The sequence below is a fragment of the Miscanthus floridulus genome, chromosome 7, assembly GCF_019320115.1.
Source record: "Miscanthus floridulus cultivar M001 chromosome 7, ASM1932011v1, whole genome shotgun sequence".
Classification (NCBI taxonomy): Eukaryota; Viridiplantae; Streptophyta; class Magnoliopsida; order Poales; family Poaceae; genus Miscanthus; species Miscanthus floridulus.
In genome coordinates this window covers 50,011,850-50,028,586 of record NC_089586.1, presented here as the reverse complement: position 1 = coordinate 50,028,586, position 16,737 = coordinate 50,011,850, and positions in this window count along the sequence as shown.

Sequence of the window (16,737 nt, the reverse complement as noted above, 5' to 3'; positions counted from 1 at the left end):
GACCGCAAGAAACCTACGCCCCAGCGGCTATGGCGTTTTCGCTCACCAGCATGATCAGAGTTTTTTGCCCGCACCCTGAGCTTTTTGGCCTTAACTACGAAAAGAGTAGGAACACATTAAAGAATATATCTACCTGACAAACATTCTCTGTGCCTGACCCTTTCTCATGTTAAGATCTGAGAAGCAAGGATTGTAGAAACGAACGCTGAGTAAAATTGGTCGGACTGCAAGAAACCAACGCCCCAACGGCTACGACGTTTTTGCTCACCAGCATGATCAGAGTTTTTTCACCCGCACCCCGAGCTTTATAGCCTTAACGACGGAAAGGGTCGAAACACATTAACCTTTTTATACAAAAAGGGGAGAAGAGCTAAAAATCTGTTTGGCCATAACGAAATTTAAGAGCTTATCCACTTATTACAAGTTCGCCGCCTGGCTTATCTATCTAACTAATTTCTTGGGGGATGATCTCATCCTCTATCTCTGTAGATAAGTCCTATGCCAGAGGGGCAACCTCCTTCTCGATGTCGTCTAGTTTAGCGTTGGTGTAGACAGGCGCGAGAACTGTCACAGGTAAGGTGGGAAACAGAGCTGAAAACGCTCCTACGGCCTGTTCGGGGCCATGTTCGAGTCTTGGTTGGTTCCTAGTCTATGTTTTTTCCTCAAAGAAAGGCAATGAGCCCTCGGGACCGGTTGAACGGACCCAAGAACTATATGGATTGGCTAGTAAGAATCTGGAGTCGGTCACCAGCTGACCCATGCTAGACCTCCATGAATGGGAAGCCGGGGCCCCACTTGGACTAGCTTATTTATAGCTCACTGAGCACCATGTTTTGTCCATCGAGGAAAAATGTGGCATGGCTCAGCCCCTCCATTTTATCAAAAAAACGCTTGAGGGATGACGATCACAAAGATGAGTTGACCCCTCGACCGGATCCTAGCAACGCGCGAGGGCTCGAGGGAAGTTGGACTCGCAAGGAGACCGAATGCGTGGTCATAGGATAATGGCTCGGATCCTAGGGAGGCGGTACGTACAAAAACTAAGAATAACATTTTTGAAACAAAAATGCTTCCTCTTACCAGTTTCACTATCGTCTCCTCGATCTTGGCCTCGACAATGGTAAGGGGTCGGGCCTCACTCGGGGGCTGATAAGGGTATATACATATCCTTTCTAAAACAGTTGCCATGCCTGACCCTTTCTTATGTTAAAAACATAGAGGCAAGGTTTGCAGAAATGAACGCTGAGTAAAACTGGTTGGACTGCAAGAAATCGACGCCCCAGCGGCTACGACACTCTTGCTTACTAGCGTGATCAGAGTTTATCACCCACACCTCAAGCTCTATGGTCTTAACAACAGGAAGGGTCGAAACACATTAACCCCTTTTTACACATAAAAAGGGAGAAAGAACAAATTTGTTCAACCAAAATAAAAGAACAAGCTTGTTTAAACGAAACAGGAGGGATGAAACTTGTCCGCTTATTACAAATGTGTCGCTTGACCTATCTGACTAAACTAACCCCTTGGGGGATGATTTCATCTTCTATCTTGGTAGAAAGGTCATGCGCCAGGGGGGCCACCTCCTTCTCGATGTCGTCTAGCTCGGCGTTGGTATACACGGGCACGAAGCCTTGGCTCATCGTCGCTAGATCGATGTTCTCATAATGAGAACAGGCGATCATGAACGATCAGTGAACGCCAAAGTGGAGCATGCCCCTTGCCTTATCATGTGCCCCATCCGTGATCTAGTGGCGCGAACCACGAATGAGCTTGTCTCCTGCTCTAGGGCTAGCTCGAGCTCGTCGTAGACTAGCTGGATGGCGACGCGCAGGTTGTCATGATCGTCGCTCTCCTTCTGGAGGGTGTCCTTCACCTCACTGAGCTTCTTCTCTAGGCCGTGGCTCTTCACCACCTCTGCCTCGAGCTTGTCATCGAGACCTACCCAAGTCACGTATCGACCGTGTTAAAAGGCTTACCATGGATTCCAGGGAGAAATACAACAAGGGAAACCAGAGACTTACCGTCCACGTCTGCCCGAAGCTTGCGCAGCTCATCGCGCTACTGGGTCACCTTGGCTTCTAGGCACTGGACCTCTTCTTAGCGCTGACCGACCTTCACGATGAGCCTGGTGGACACACCCTTAGCTACAACCTTCAGGTACCTCTCCCTCTGAAACTCATCCTCGAGGTGGTCGATCCGCTACTGAGCGTCGACACGCTCCTAGCGAGCCTGGTCAATCCTCGTGTGGAGCTCCTCTATGGCCCAGAGCAAATCGTCCCGCTTGGCCTCCACGACGTCCATGCACGTGTCCTTCTCCCTGACTAGGGCTGTGAGCTTCTCCTTGGCCTCGCGGGCGTCATCGCGAGCGTCCTTCTCCCTGACTCAGAGGTCGGCCACCTCTTGGGTGGTAGGGGCAATCTCAGCCACCTCCTGATGGGCGGCAGTGAACTATGCGGCCAGCCCCTCACTCTGCCATGTCTCCTCAGCAAGGAACTAGGACTTCTCTCGGCTATGGGCCATAAGGATCTGTGAAGAAAACAAGACTTAGAGGCATGGAAAGAGAACATGGGGCTCGGAAGCACGGTCATATCATACCTGGCCAACCGAAGCGACAATGTCACGCATCGAGCTTAGCATGGTGGTCAGGACGCAAACCGCGTCCCCAACCTCCATGTGGACGCTCCCCTATTCCCTCTCCTCAGAAGCTTCATTGAGGGCAGCCACCCAGACCAGAGACCAGGATGTCCCTGCACCGACCTCAAGCGGCGTTGACCTCTCTTGCAGTGGCAGCTCCTCTAGCGATAGAGGGGGTGGGTGACACGAACACGAAGGCCTGCCCTATCACCACATCTATGAAGGATGCCTTAAGTGCGCCCCTTTCTGTCCGCCCTACCATGGACATGGCCACCTACACAGACGGTGGCTCTAGCCATGCCTTCTCCACCTATGACATCAAGGACACAACCGGCCTTGCTGCGCCCGCCATGGGTGCCCCAGACGCGCCCTCCTTCTCCTGCTCTCTCGTGGACGCAGCCAACGGCTGTGCCTCCCCGGTCGATGCCATGGCCGTCCCAACACCACTCGTGCTCACCACCAACGTGGCGCTAGCCGGCTCCTAGAGTGTTTGCAAGAGGAGGATCTTTTTTAGAGCGAGCCATAGGAGAGTCCCACATCCTTCGACACTGCAAGGGACATGGCGGTCAGTTCATGGCAAAAATTCATTAAGACAAAAGGACGAAAAAACTCTTAACTCACCATAATGCCATCATGTGAGGACGTTTTGGGGCTAGCTTGCTCGAGACGGGCTGCTCCTCGTCGGCACGTTGCAGCTTTGAGCCCTCCCTTGGCTTAGAGGGCTCAAATGAATCAGAACGACCGCCTCCCGCCGACTCTAGAGATGCTACTGAGGGCTCGGAAGGAGTAGGGTGACCTATTTTTGTCGGCTCCAGGGCCGCTGTCGAAGGCCTAGATGAGGCGAAGTGGCCTGATTCTGTCGGTTCTGAGGCCGCCATCGAAGGACTAGACGGGGCAGGATGTTTTGATTTCGCCGGCTCTTGGGGCGCATCCGTCCCCTCCTGCCCCGTGGCATGCCATAGGAAGGGCCCCACCCTACGGCGAAGGTGGGTCCTCATCCTCGGTGGCCAGATCGTCCCATGGTATGGGCGATAGGTAGCCATCCTCCTCCTCCTCCTCTTCTTCTTCCTCCTCTTCTTCTGATGAACCTTCATGCCGCTTTCCTCGCTACAGCTTCGCTCGCTGCTTTGACCACCATTTCCTATCCTCGTCGTCCTTCTTCTTCTTCCTTTGTTCATCCATGGCATGGTTCGTCGCCCTCATGGCCGCATGCTCTGGCAGCGGCGCGACAGAGTCCCTAAAGACTAACCCTGCCGGTAACTCAATGAAGCCCGCGTCCTGCCACATCACGGGATGCCCTAGGATTAGGAACACGACATCGGCCTCCCCCATGGCCTCCTTGATCCGCTGCATGATCTCGCTGTCGTGGAGCAACCCTTGGGTGAGCATCGTCCCGATGAGCTGCATGCCAGGCATCATCCCGTACAGCGGGTGGACGCGCGACATCAGTGGCGCCACCCTCCTCATGTGATACCCCCCGATGATGCTAGCCCCACGGAGGCCATGGGTCTTTAGGAATGTGATGGCCTCAAGGAGGTCATGCATCCTCTTCTTCTCCTTGACGGGTGGCCCCCATGGCCATGATGACGGTACCTCTTTGACCAGGCGCTCGGAGAAGACCGGCAAGGAGCGGCAGGGTCATCCTTTAGGTAGAACCAATGCGAGTGCCACCTCTTGTTGGATCTGGAGAGCTGGCAGGGCATGTACTCGGCCACCCGCTGCCCTCGGAGGTGGATGCCCGCGCATCCCATCGGCATCGGGGTCTCCTGATGAGGACATGGCACCTTCGGATACGAACAATGATTATAAGGTGCGCTCGTTCCTACATTTGCATAGTGGCTTTGGTTATAATTCACTTGGTTCCACATGTACATGTCACTATTTGATTGTAGGTTCAAATGTGTTTCATAATGGAAGTTCATCAAAGTTGAATTTTCGGTTCGTCGGCAGCCCGACAGTGCCTCATTGGGAAGGCCATAACTCATCCATCCGGAGTGCGATCGAGGTCAATGAGCACTTTATGGAAAGCTTATTTGATAAGTTTCAAATAGATCTGGTTCCATCTCAATATCACGTCGGCAAGGCCTCCAAATCACTAATATATTCTGCCGCTATTTCTGGCAGGAGCTACACTGTCGTCATGGGCTTGTTAGACATCCTTGGGACCCAGGCCTAAGTTGGAGCACGCCCCAAGAAGATGGAGAACTCCTAAGAGATGGCCTTGGACGTCCTCCTCCTTGGCCACCACCTTAGGAGGCCAGCAAGGACGTCCAAGCCAAACCAGAGGCCCAGTCCAATCCGAGTTCGAGTCTGCCTCGGCCGTCAGGACCAGTCTGCAATAAAATGGACGCCCAGGACGCATCTGAACTTCATTTTTGATGATCCACATATGGATGGAAAGATAATTTCATAAGGAAACCAATGGAAGTGGTTCCACATCAAAATTCTGTCAGAATCAATGGGAATCGTCGAAACAAGTTGACATCCAGAATCTATCACGGCGCTGCGTCGTCGTCTTTTGGGCCGTTGGGCCTTGTAACGTGTTGGGACACCTTTAGGACGTGAAGAGGGATCCTTGGACGTCCCTTAGGCTATATAATCAGTAGCTACCACCTACATTAGGTTTTGGGTTTTGCTTAGATTAATCTGTTAAGAACAGTTTCGCCGTTCATCGGTTTGTGAGACCCCAACTTCGTGAGTTTAATCATTCATCTGCAATTTGGTTGTGATCTTTCTTGTTCTTGCTTGTGTTCTTTGTTGCGCATGTAGAGATTAGCCTTCTTGGTGAGGTCAACCTGGTCCATGACTCGGTTGATAACCAGAGGAGCTATGGTGCTAAGATTGCAGGATTCGATCTTTCGATCTGAAGCCGGATCGGTGTGTCATTCTCCGCCACAACGATAGTTACCATCACCTGATGGAAGATCGGGTCCCTGTCTCCATTATCTCCTGGCCTCTCTCCTTCTTCTTGATCAAGGAGATAGAGAAGAAATATCTCCACAGCTTGAAGTGGGGCTCGATCCCTAGGTACCCCTCGCACATCATGATGAAGGCCACGATGTGCTAGATCCTATTGGGCTTCAAGTGCTGTAGCTCAATCTGATAGTGGTGCAACAGACCTTGGAGGAATGGGTGGGGAGGAACCGTGAGTCCACGCTCATGGAAGGGCGCGAAGGAGACAACATAGCCATCGAGCGGTGCTGGCGCCTCCTCACGGCTAGGCACAAGCCACTCCACCGCATCGGTCCTCCTACGGAGAAGACCACGCTTGATGAGTCCCTCCATGCATGCTTGGGTAACATCGGAGCGGTACCATGAATCCATGGAGGATGGAGGCGGCTGTGGAGAAGCAAAGGCGGTGGCGAAGAAGCAGAAGCTACAGATCTAGGACTCCGGTGGTGGATGAGCAATCATGATAGATCCAAATGGCGGCACTGGAGAAACGAAGATGGTAAGGCTACGGTTTTGATGTGTAGAAACATGAAGGGGGAGGCCGCTATATATAGGACGGAGCAGGGCGAGAAGGCGAATCGTCCGCCTAGATTCACGTGCTCACTGTGCCACGTTATGTCACCTCCCTTCAAAGATCGCGCACATGCTATCTCTGGCCACACCCTCGAAGGATATGTCGGATGATGGTTCGCTCGGTCGATGGGCCAAGAACCATCGTAGGTAAGGAGGGATACAGAGCTGAAAATGCTCCTATGGCCCATACAAGACTAGGAGTTTGAAGGCTGGCCCTCCGATGGGCTGATAGCTGCTCTGAGGCGCCCTTAGAGTGAGGGGTGGAATGGGATGGGCCCACTAGTAGCCAATACCTGGGCGCATGGGCACCACGGGCATCCCAACCTTGGTTCGAGTCTTGGTCGGTTCCCAGTCTATGGTTTTTTCTTGAAGAAAGGCAACAAGCCCTTAGGACCGGTCAAACGGACTCGAGAACTATATGGATTGGCCACTGAGAATCTAGAGTCGGTAACCAGCTGACCCATGCGGACCCTCGTGAACAGGAAGTCGTGGTCCCACTTGGACTAGCCCGTTAACAGCTCATCGAGCACCATGTTTCGTCCATCAAGGAAAACCATGGCATGGCTCAGCCCCTCTATTTTATCGAAAAAATGCTTGAGGGATGACGATCACAAAGACGAGCCGACCCTCGACTGGACCCCCGCTATGCGTAGGGGCTCGAGGGAAGTTGGACTCGCAAGGAGACCAAACACGCGGTCACAGTACGATGATAGAACGATCGGATCCTAGGGGACCGGAATCAAGAACAATCTTTTCAACCTCCCGAATCCTACAGTTACATGCCCCATAGAAGATTGATCGTGATAAAATGGAATTGTCATCCTACTAGGACACGCCGTGGGCTACAAAAAGAAGGCCAAGGCCCTAAGAGTCCTCCCGTCCAGAAAAGCCTCCAAAGGAGTATTCTACTCGTTCGTAGGTTCGGGGGCTACTGTTGGGTATCAATATTAGGGATACCTAAAGCAAGGAAGTTAGCGCTCATGTTGACTTCCCCAGATGGCTCGAGACATATTAAAAGGTCTTGCTCGACCCCAAGGACGCGGGCTCCGTCTCTCCCGACCTCAAGGCCATCGGCTCCGTCTCACCTGACCCTTTGGGTACGGGCTCCATCTCGCCCGACCCCTTAGGTGCGGGCTCTGTCTTGCCCGACCTCAAGGCCGCGGGCTCCGTCTCGCCTGATCTCTTCGGTGCAGGCTCCTACTCGCCCGACCCTGAGGACGTAGTTTCAGCCTCGCCCGACCTCGAGAATGCGAGTTTCATCTCGTCCGACAAGGACCTATACCGCCGCCAACCTCTCTAGGTCTAAGCGTATGGGCCTGGGTGAAAACTCTAAAGCAAGGGAAGAGGCTGGCATGCCTCGATGTAACCCATGGCCATGACGGGCCATACCTGGGGATTCGCATAAGAACAGTGTTGGACATGCCGGTGCTGTTCTGCCTAATTCTCTCACGGGCGCTGACAGGCGCATCAGTTCACCACGACGTTCACCGGGACAGAGTGGAATGCCATGACTGGCAGATGACGCTGGCTCATGGCACTAGTGACGAACAGGGCCGTGACATGGAGCCATCCCTGTTGACATCTACAGGATCAACGGGACACGCATAAAGGAGAAGAAGGACAAGACGACTCTAGAAGCCTTCTACTCTCTCGTTCTTCTATTTTTTGCCGATCAGCAGGACGCCCCATAAAAGGGGACCACGGGATAAAAAAAACACAAGAGCACGACACGAGCACATGGCTGAGCGGCAATTGAGCTCTTAGGACCCGTTCACTCCTTCCACCAGAGACTTGGGATCATTTCCCTCTCTCGCCTGTTTGTAACACCTACTGCAAACCAAGTGCTGGTAACACAAGCAGCAGCAGCGAACCAGTATAAACCCTTGTGTCCTTAGAGCACACCATGCGAGCCAGACACGCAAATACAAATTTACTCGTCGGTGGTCCAAAAACACCGACAGTTGGCACGCCAGGTAGGGGCTTTTTACGCGTCTCGACGTCCATATCAGACCTCGGATGGCTAGTCATGGCATTGGCTGGGTCCCGGGTGCACACGTGCGCTTTGGAAACCTAGACTTCATCGTTACTTTTTGCCACCATCTAGCCTCTCCACTCTACTAGCCTCGACGCGATCGCCGTGGCGCTTGAGGAGCTACAGCTGCACGCACCGGAGGCCCACGCCCCTAGGAGCGACAGCTCCTCGGCTTCGATTTCGGGAGGCTAGAGCGCCAGCTCGGTGCCTCCTGGGAACCCGACCGTCCTAGGAGGACCTATGCCGCCTCACCTGCGTCAGCTTGGCTAATAAGTCATGACTGAAAATACTATTGACTGATTAGTTATGAGAGAAAATACTGTTTGTTGATTGAAAAAGTATGACTTATAAGCCAAGCGAATAAGGCAAGTGAAAAAAATACTTGTTATCATCCGCTTTTGAGGTCCTCGTTAGTCATGACCTACTTGAACACTTTGTACTTTGTATGTGGTAGGGGTATGAAAAAAAATAAAGTTGTTAGCTAAGGGCGTCCTCAATGGTGTCCAAATCAACCCTGCTTTTTCTATATTTTATTGTTTCCAATCTTCAGCTCAGTCGGCCCTAAGCACGTACGCACGCAGAAGTATATACCACATGTTTGAGCCCCGGTCCCTTAATCGTTTTGGTGGCTTATAAGTCGACTGGTGTTGTTTTATTGTAAGAGAAAAACACTATATCATAACTGATAAGCATGGCTGATATGATCAAATGAACAGGGTGTAAGTGCGTCATAGATGCTTGCTCATTATTTTTGTATTAAAACATGCTCACTGAGTCACAATAATGGGCCTGTTCGACTGGTATTAAAGCCGACTGATAAATCGGCTGAAGCTGTTTTGTTGTGAGAGAAAATACTGTATATTCTAGCTGATAAGTCGGCTAATAAGTTTAAGCGAATAGGCCCAATGTCATTCGAGTTGATCTACGAGGCCTGTATGTAGGGGAACTATAGGGTAATGTGTTAATCACTTGCTTAGACTGTCTCCAACGGCTTACCTATATGGATACCCAAACCTAAAATATGTATTGGATAGTACTGTTTTGACCTCCAACAGATTACCTATGGCCCTATTCGCTTCTCTTATAATCCATCTTTTTCAGCTTGTTTTTTCAGCCAAAACAATGTTTTTCTCTCACAATAAATCAGCCAAAATAGTGTTTTGGCTTGTTTTTTCAGCGAAGCAAACGGGGCCTATATACGAGACGCATTTTGGGTTGCAACAGACTCACAACCCAAATATGAGTATTCTCTCTCCTGTAGATTCATTTGTATAAAGGGTTCTTCTTTGGGTCCTGTTGTTGGAGAAGACCAAAAATAGGTATTGAACCATTTACCTGTAGCACTACCCAAACGTGAAATAGGTCTTGTATTTTATGTGATATTGTTGAAGATAGTCTTACAACCTAGTTGCATGCTCTATATGTATTTAAATCTTTGTCTAGTGTGTTGGATTTAGGGGTGAAGCCTCATGGAAACGATGTTGGGCTCTTCCCTCTTGATAAGTTGATTTGGAAGGAAATTTTAATACGAGTGCCCATCCATCATTCTCCAAACTCTCCTGTCCGTCCTATCCCATCAATCTCTCTTGAGAAGGCCATTGATGAGTTGATCTAAAAGAAAATTTCAATACATGTGTCCATTTATCAATCTCCAAGCCCTCCTATCAATCAATATTCTCTTGAGAAACCAAAAGGCCCTCACCCTTGATTTTACCTCATGCTCCGCCATTGCTTGGATCAGTGGTGTGTCCATGATTTTCTACTACTATAGAATCGATTTTTAGGGGCGGCTCGTAACCCTTTGTAGGGACGGTTTGGCCAGCCACCCCTACCAAACCGTCTTTACAAATCATGCATTTGTAGGGACGGTTCCCAGGCCGCCCATACAAATCGATTTATAGGAGCGGCTGTAATACCAGCCGCCCCTATAAATACCTGTTTGTAGGGGTGGCTCAATCTAGAACCGCCCCTACAGTATGTTTTCTCGCAAAAAAAATTCAAATTTATAATTCAAAATCACGTTGCCGAACACTCCGCGACCAACGTTTCGAACCACGTTCGCGTTGCCGAACGCCCCACGACCAACATTCTGAACCGCATTTGCGTTGCCAAACACCCCACGACCAATGTTCTGAACCGCGTTCGCGTTGCTGAAAGCCCCACGACCAGCATTCCAAACCATGTTCGCGTTGCCGAACGCCCCGCGACCAACGTTCCAAACCGCGTTCGCGTTGCTGAACGCCCCGCTACCGCGACTACAAGCACAAGAGTATTATATAAACTACAATTACAAGTCAAATTCACAAGAATATATACAATCCATCATTAAATATACAAATTCCATACACATTGTTATCAACGTCCTAGAGCTAGCCTTTCAGTCTCACGAAGGTGTTGGTACTGAGGATTTCTACCTAAGTCAGACTCTCGGTCATGGTAGGCGCCTCTGACATGTACAATTTGGTCCAATATGAAGTTACAAAGGTCGCCGACGAGCTCTAAGAGTTGGTCATCCTTGTATGGGTCTCTTTTCATTCCTTTCTCTTCTTTCCACTACAAGAGAACAAGTTTCGGTTTAGTATTTTATACCATATACGAAGTTTTTATACTACGGGTGAAGAGGTTCAAACTTACCCTTAAGGGGTGTCTCCTGTAGGCACCGGTGTTACTCATCATAGAACATATATAGTATCCACAATGTACACTCCCAGACTTCTGCTTGGGGCACTGTTTGTTTTGCATATAAAAATGTTAAGTAATTCTTTTGACAGCCATGTAATAGAGTACTGAAGAAGTAAGTTACACTAACCGCACATAGTGTTTTTATAGCCAGCTTTTCCTTCCTTGCTAGATCATGCCTTCCATGATGATTAGTGACATAGAACCTAAATGCCCTGTTCGAATTATTTTAGCAAATACAACTTGTTAGTATCCAAAAGTGAACATTACAAGTATGTATACAAACATATAAACTAATGAGGATTGTCGATATGTATACGTCTTGAGAATTGATATGAAGTCTTTGTATGTCATTGGGTCCCTATCTATTGAATCAAAGACCCATGCCATGCTCCTCCTGACATCGACGGCTATACAAATCCAGTGGTTGCTGCATGGATTTAATCATAGAACTAGATAAGCTCTTTTGCATCGAATAAAATATATCAAACAAAGCTTTAAGAATAGAGTTGAACTTACTCGAAGTTGTATGGTAGTGTTAACACTGGATTTTGGTCGACTTTGGAAGATGACAGGTGGGCCCGCATGTGGGAAGAAGGACATTCGGCAAACAAAACGAGCGGTCGGCTAAATGCTTGTGCGGTCGGTTACTTCAGAAGGTGGTGACTCCATTCGAGAAAGCAGAAGATGGCAAGCAAAGCCGATCGAAAAGATGAAAGTTGTAATAATAAAGGACTCTGAGAGTTTAGGGCAAGGAATCGTGGTTTCCAAGTTTGTTTAAGAGTTCCTTTGTAAATCGTAGTCTTTTAGGACTCGTGTTTTGTCTAGGGTATAAATATTGACCCTCGACCCTTGTAATAGGCGTTCACAACCAAATCAATACAACCGGCCCCGTGCCAACTTTCGAGTCCTTTTGTCGTGTCGTCGAGTTCTTCGAGAGGAGTCATCGATCCGTCGACCTCCGTAAGTTCCGACAACCTTGTTATCATGTTTAGTATCATGCGGTGGATTTAGACGTGATGCAAGTAGTCTTGTTTGTTTTCAATGATCGTGCGGCGGATCTTTGCTTGACAATCAAGAAGTCTTTGCTTATGCTTTGTTATTGAGTAGATACCGTGCGGCAGGTGTTTGCTCAATATGCTTAGTGAAGGCAAGACAGTTATCGGCTCTATTAGATACGGCAAAATCTAAATAGATTCATTAAGTTATCCTGTGTTGCATGTTTTAAATATTTTATATATTTGTAACACACTTTTGCCCAATCTAGATTAATATTGTTCGGCCCTCTCTTATGGTTTTATTCGTGCTTCAATGGTCATTACTTTCGTATTACCTTTGCAAATAGATAACATGCTCGTAATGGCTGAATTATTTTAATCTAGATTGTCACATGTCGTGGGTTCATGCATGTTAATTACGTTTAAGCTTTGACGAAACTAGGTGTCGTGCGGCAGATGCAGGTTTTAGATTAGTTTAATCGTGTTTATTTGCACGTTCCTTCTTCATGGACCCCAACTCGGCTGGATTGCTGAGCTTGGTTATGCATTAACTCATGATTAATTTCACTTGTTCAAACATGTCTTCCCATGCACATGCATTCGGCAATCGAATCTTTACGTGTGTTCATCTTACGATTAGCCAAATGGTTTATAAACTTGTTGGCAGATAGCTTCCTATAGCTGTATGTCGTTGTAAGTGGCTTCAGGGCCGTATATATGGAACTGTCTGGTCTCACCCGACATGTTCCGGTTTGGCATTTAACTATTTTATCCCTTGTTAGTTTTTTTCAGGTCAAACTGACTAGCATGTTTCCGGATCACGAAGCACCCGGCATCCAATTGAAGCCACGCTTTCCGGCTTGCTATGTGTGAGGCACAGCGCGTCACATTTTGTGTCAACACACTTTTTAGCACGCCCGGTGGGACAATCTGTTAGTTCAAGATGGCGTCTGAGATCAACAATGATCATGTTCTGGATGTGAGCATGGCAGAATTGCCAGATAATTACAGGGATTTAGTGCTACAAGCATGTGAGCAATACCAACGGAAGTGTTTGATGTCTTTTTCCAAAAACAAGAGCAATAAAGTGTTTCAAAAGCAGTCAATGCCAAGGGTTCTTCTTCCACATCAAACTGATTACACTGAAGAGGAGGATGCTCAGAAGATGGCAGCCCTGGTTTATAAAGCTATGGGAGAAACCATGACAAACCATCACACAGCTTTTCTGAATACTTTTCGGGCAATCATGATCAGTACTTTTGGTCCAATGGTTGATAAGTACTTTGAAGAAAATGTTGGCCCACTCAGTGGACCGACACTTTTCAATGTTCCAAAGCATCAAGAGAAGCCTGTTGGAAAAGAAGGACCATCGACTTCAAATATAGGTGGATTGACTCACACTGAAAAGCAATCACATCCCACCTATGGCCAGGTAACATTTGGTACCACAGGAGAAGTGCCACCTTCAGCTTATAGAGTTTCTCCAGCATCAAACAGATTACAGAAGAATATATATGGAGATGGGTATCAAGAATTTACTGATTACAATGCTATCAATGCTGTGCCAAATCCAGGGTATAGGAGTGTTTCAGGATTACCTTCTGGAGTACAAGTACAAGGAAATCAGGATTCAGGCATTGATGTTTTGATGCACAGGATGGCTGATATGATGCAGAATCAGTTCGGCTTGAAGCCAAAAAATCAATCCTATTCATACAAGTCTCCTTACCCAGAGTGGTACAACAGAGTGGCATTACCTCCAAGGGTGAAGCCTCCAACAGATTTGACCAAGTTTTCTGGTCAAGATGATACTAGTACCATAGAGCACGTCAGTCGGTACTTAATGCAGCTTGGAGAAGCTGCTTCAGATGAAGCCTGGAGGATTCGATATTTTCCTTTGTCTCTTACAGGACCAGCTTTCACGTGGTTCACGTCTTTGCCAGCTCATTCCATTGGTACGTGGGCAGAGCTAGAGCAGAAGTTTCATTCATATTTCTACACGGGTACTAATGAGAAGAAGTTGGTCGATCTCATGAGTCTGAGGATGAGAACAAATGAGACACCATTGGAATATCTTCGCAGATTTAGGGAGACCAAGAATATGTGTTACTCTCTGAATTTACCAGATGATCAACTACCTGGAATAGCTATAGCAGGAATGTTGCCGAATATCAAGGAGAAGTTGTTCGGCATGGAGTTTGATGATCTTGGCCAACTTGCACAGCGTTTAGCAGCTATGAGTAATCAGGCCCAAGGATTCAGGAGAGATAATCGCTTTCAGAAGAACAATGCCACTAATGAGGTGTATCAAGGTTTTCTGGAGGAAGCGATTGAGTATATTGATAAAGATGAGATAGCTGCAGCTGAGTTGAATTGGGCAAAGGAGCCTACTCAAATTAGTCAACGCTGGTTGAAACAACAAAAGGGAACCTATGATTTTGATGTTACTAAGGCAGACAAGCTTTTTGCATTATTGATGAAGGAAGGACGCATCAAGCTGCCAGAAGGACATCCCATGCTACGTCCTGAGGGAGTGAAAGACAAAAAGTATTATGGCTTCCATAACACTAATTCTCACTCTATCAATGATTGCCGAGTGTTCAGAATACGAATCCAGAAAGCTATCCAAGAGGGACATTTGAAGTTTGATGGCAAGATGAAAATTGATGATCAGCCTTTTCCACAAAATATGATTTCTTTCTCTGTGAATATGGTCTCTGCCAATGATCTCAAAGGTAAAGGCAAGATGAAGGTGTTGACTTCTGATAGAGCAAAGAAAAATGGTGCTGTTGACCCGGATCGGCAAGTCACCAGTAGAGAGCTGCAGCAACGAGTTCGGTTTCAGAATAGCCGAACCGAGAAAGGTCAAACTTCCAAACCCAGAGTTACATCACGTATTTTGCTAAACAAGTGGCAGAGAGAGCAAGAGAAGGAATACTATAATAAGCAATGGTTTATGGAAGAATGCCGGAGGTATGAGGAAGAGGTATACCGAAGGGAGCAAGAAGAGTACATGACAGAACAGGAGCAGTCTCATTGGGGTTGTTCATTCTTTAGGCATTGTTGGAATGAAGGCTTGAGGTTGCCTGCTAGAAATAATTGTCCAGAGTGTAGTGCTCAGTACTCCGAGTATAGGCAATCTCGAGTCAACCGCCGTCCCGTCTATGAAAGACTTGGAACGAAGGTTCCTGAAGATGATCGGCGCTTAAAAACAGATGATTTTAAGAATCAGCAAAGGAAAAGATTTGCAGGTCAAGGTTGGATTCATGATAGAGTGCATGATGAAGAAGCTGATTCCTATAGATACGTATGGCAAAAAGGATAGTGGTGTCCTCCAGGCCTGAGGAAAAGTCAGAAAAGAAGAGTTCAACGGTTGAGGAATAGGGAGTTGAAACAGGAAGTTACCGAAACAAAGCAAATATGGCGTCCTAAGAAGAAGCCTGATGAATGTGGTCCTTCGGCTGATGCTTGCATGGCTTTCTTCCTCCCATCAGAGTTTATAGCTCCCGAAAGCCAATATGTCCAAGAAGAGGTGTACTCTGATTTTGATGAAAGTGAATGTCAGGATTTGATGGCCAGCTTGTATTAACACAGCAGACTGTTTTTGACAAACCAATCAAGAATCGTCACTTGAGACCACTCTATTTAAAGGGATATGTCAATGGCAAGCCTTTAACTAAGATGTTTGTTGATGGAGGGGCTGCTATCAATATCATGCCTTATACTACCTTCAAAAAGCTTGGGATGACTAATGAAGAATTGTTGAAAACTGACATGGTGCTTAGGGACTTTGCTGGCAACCCTTCCGATAGCCGAGGTGCTATCCATGTCGAGCTGACTATTAGGTCGAAAACTCTGATTACTACCTTTTTTGTCATTGATGGCAAGGGGGCATATAGTCTACTCTTGGGCAGAGATTGGATCCATGCTAATTGCTGCATTCCTTCGACCATGCATCAAATTCTCATTCAATGGATTGGAGATGATGTTGAAGTTGTACATGCTGACGATTCGGTAAGTGTTGCTGCCACAGAATCTACCTACTGGGAATATGAAGGCGTCGATTGTTTCTCTGGAAAACTGTGGAAAGAAGGTCCTGTAAATGTTTTCAGCGAGGGCCAACAGCCGATCCAAGCAGTCGGCTCTCATAGTAATTTTTAATGGGAAATCCTGTCGATGGCAACAAAGGAAAGTTGGGACATGGTTTTATGTCGGCTGATAAGTTGGAAGAAATTGATGTTGGTGATGGTTCTAAGCCAAGGCCGATGTATATTAGTGCAAAGTTAGACCCAGAATATAAATCAAAGTTGATAGATCTGTTGAAAGAGTTTAAAGATTGTTTTGCTTGGGATTACACGAAAATGCCTAGATTGGATCGTTCCATTGTTGAGCATCGATTACCCATTAAACCTGGATTTCGTCCTTACAAACAACCTCCACGGAAGATATACAAAGAGGAGGTATTGGCCAATGTGAAGAAGGAGGTTGAAAGATTAATAGAAGCAAACTTCATTCGGCCCTGCAAGTATGCAGAGTGGATTTCAAATATAGTACCGGTATACAAGAAAAATGGAAAAATGAGGGTTTGCATAGATTTCAGAAATCTTAATAAGGCCACTCCCATGGATGGTTACCCAATGCTAGTTGCCGATTTACTAGTAGATGCAGCAGCAGGTTATGAAGTCATTAGTTTTATGGATGGTAATGCTGGCTATAATCAAATTTTTATGGCAATGGAAGATATTTCAAAAACAGCCTTCAGATGTCCTGGTCATATTGGTTTGTTTGAATGGATAGTCATGACATTTGGGTTAAAGAATGCCGGTGCAACTTATCAAAGAGCTATGAATTATATTTTTCACGAGCTGA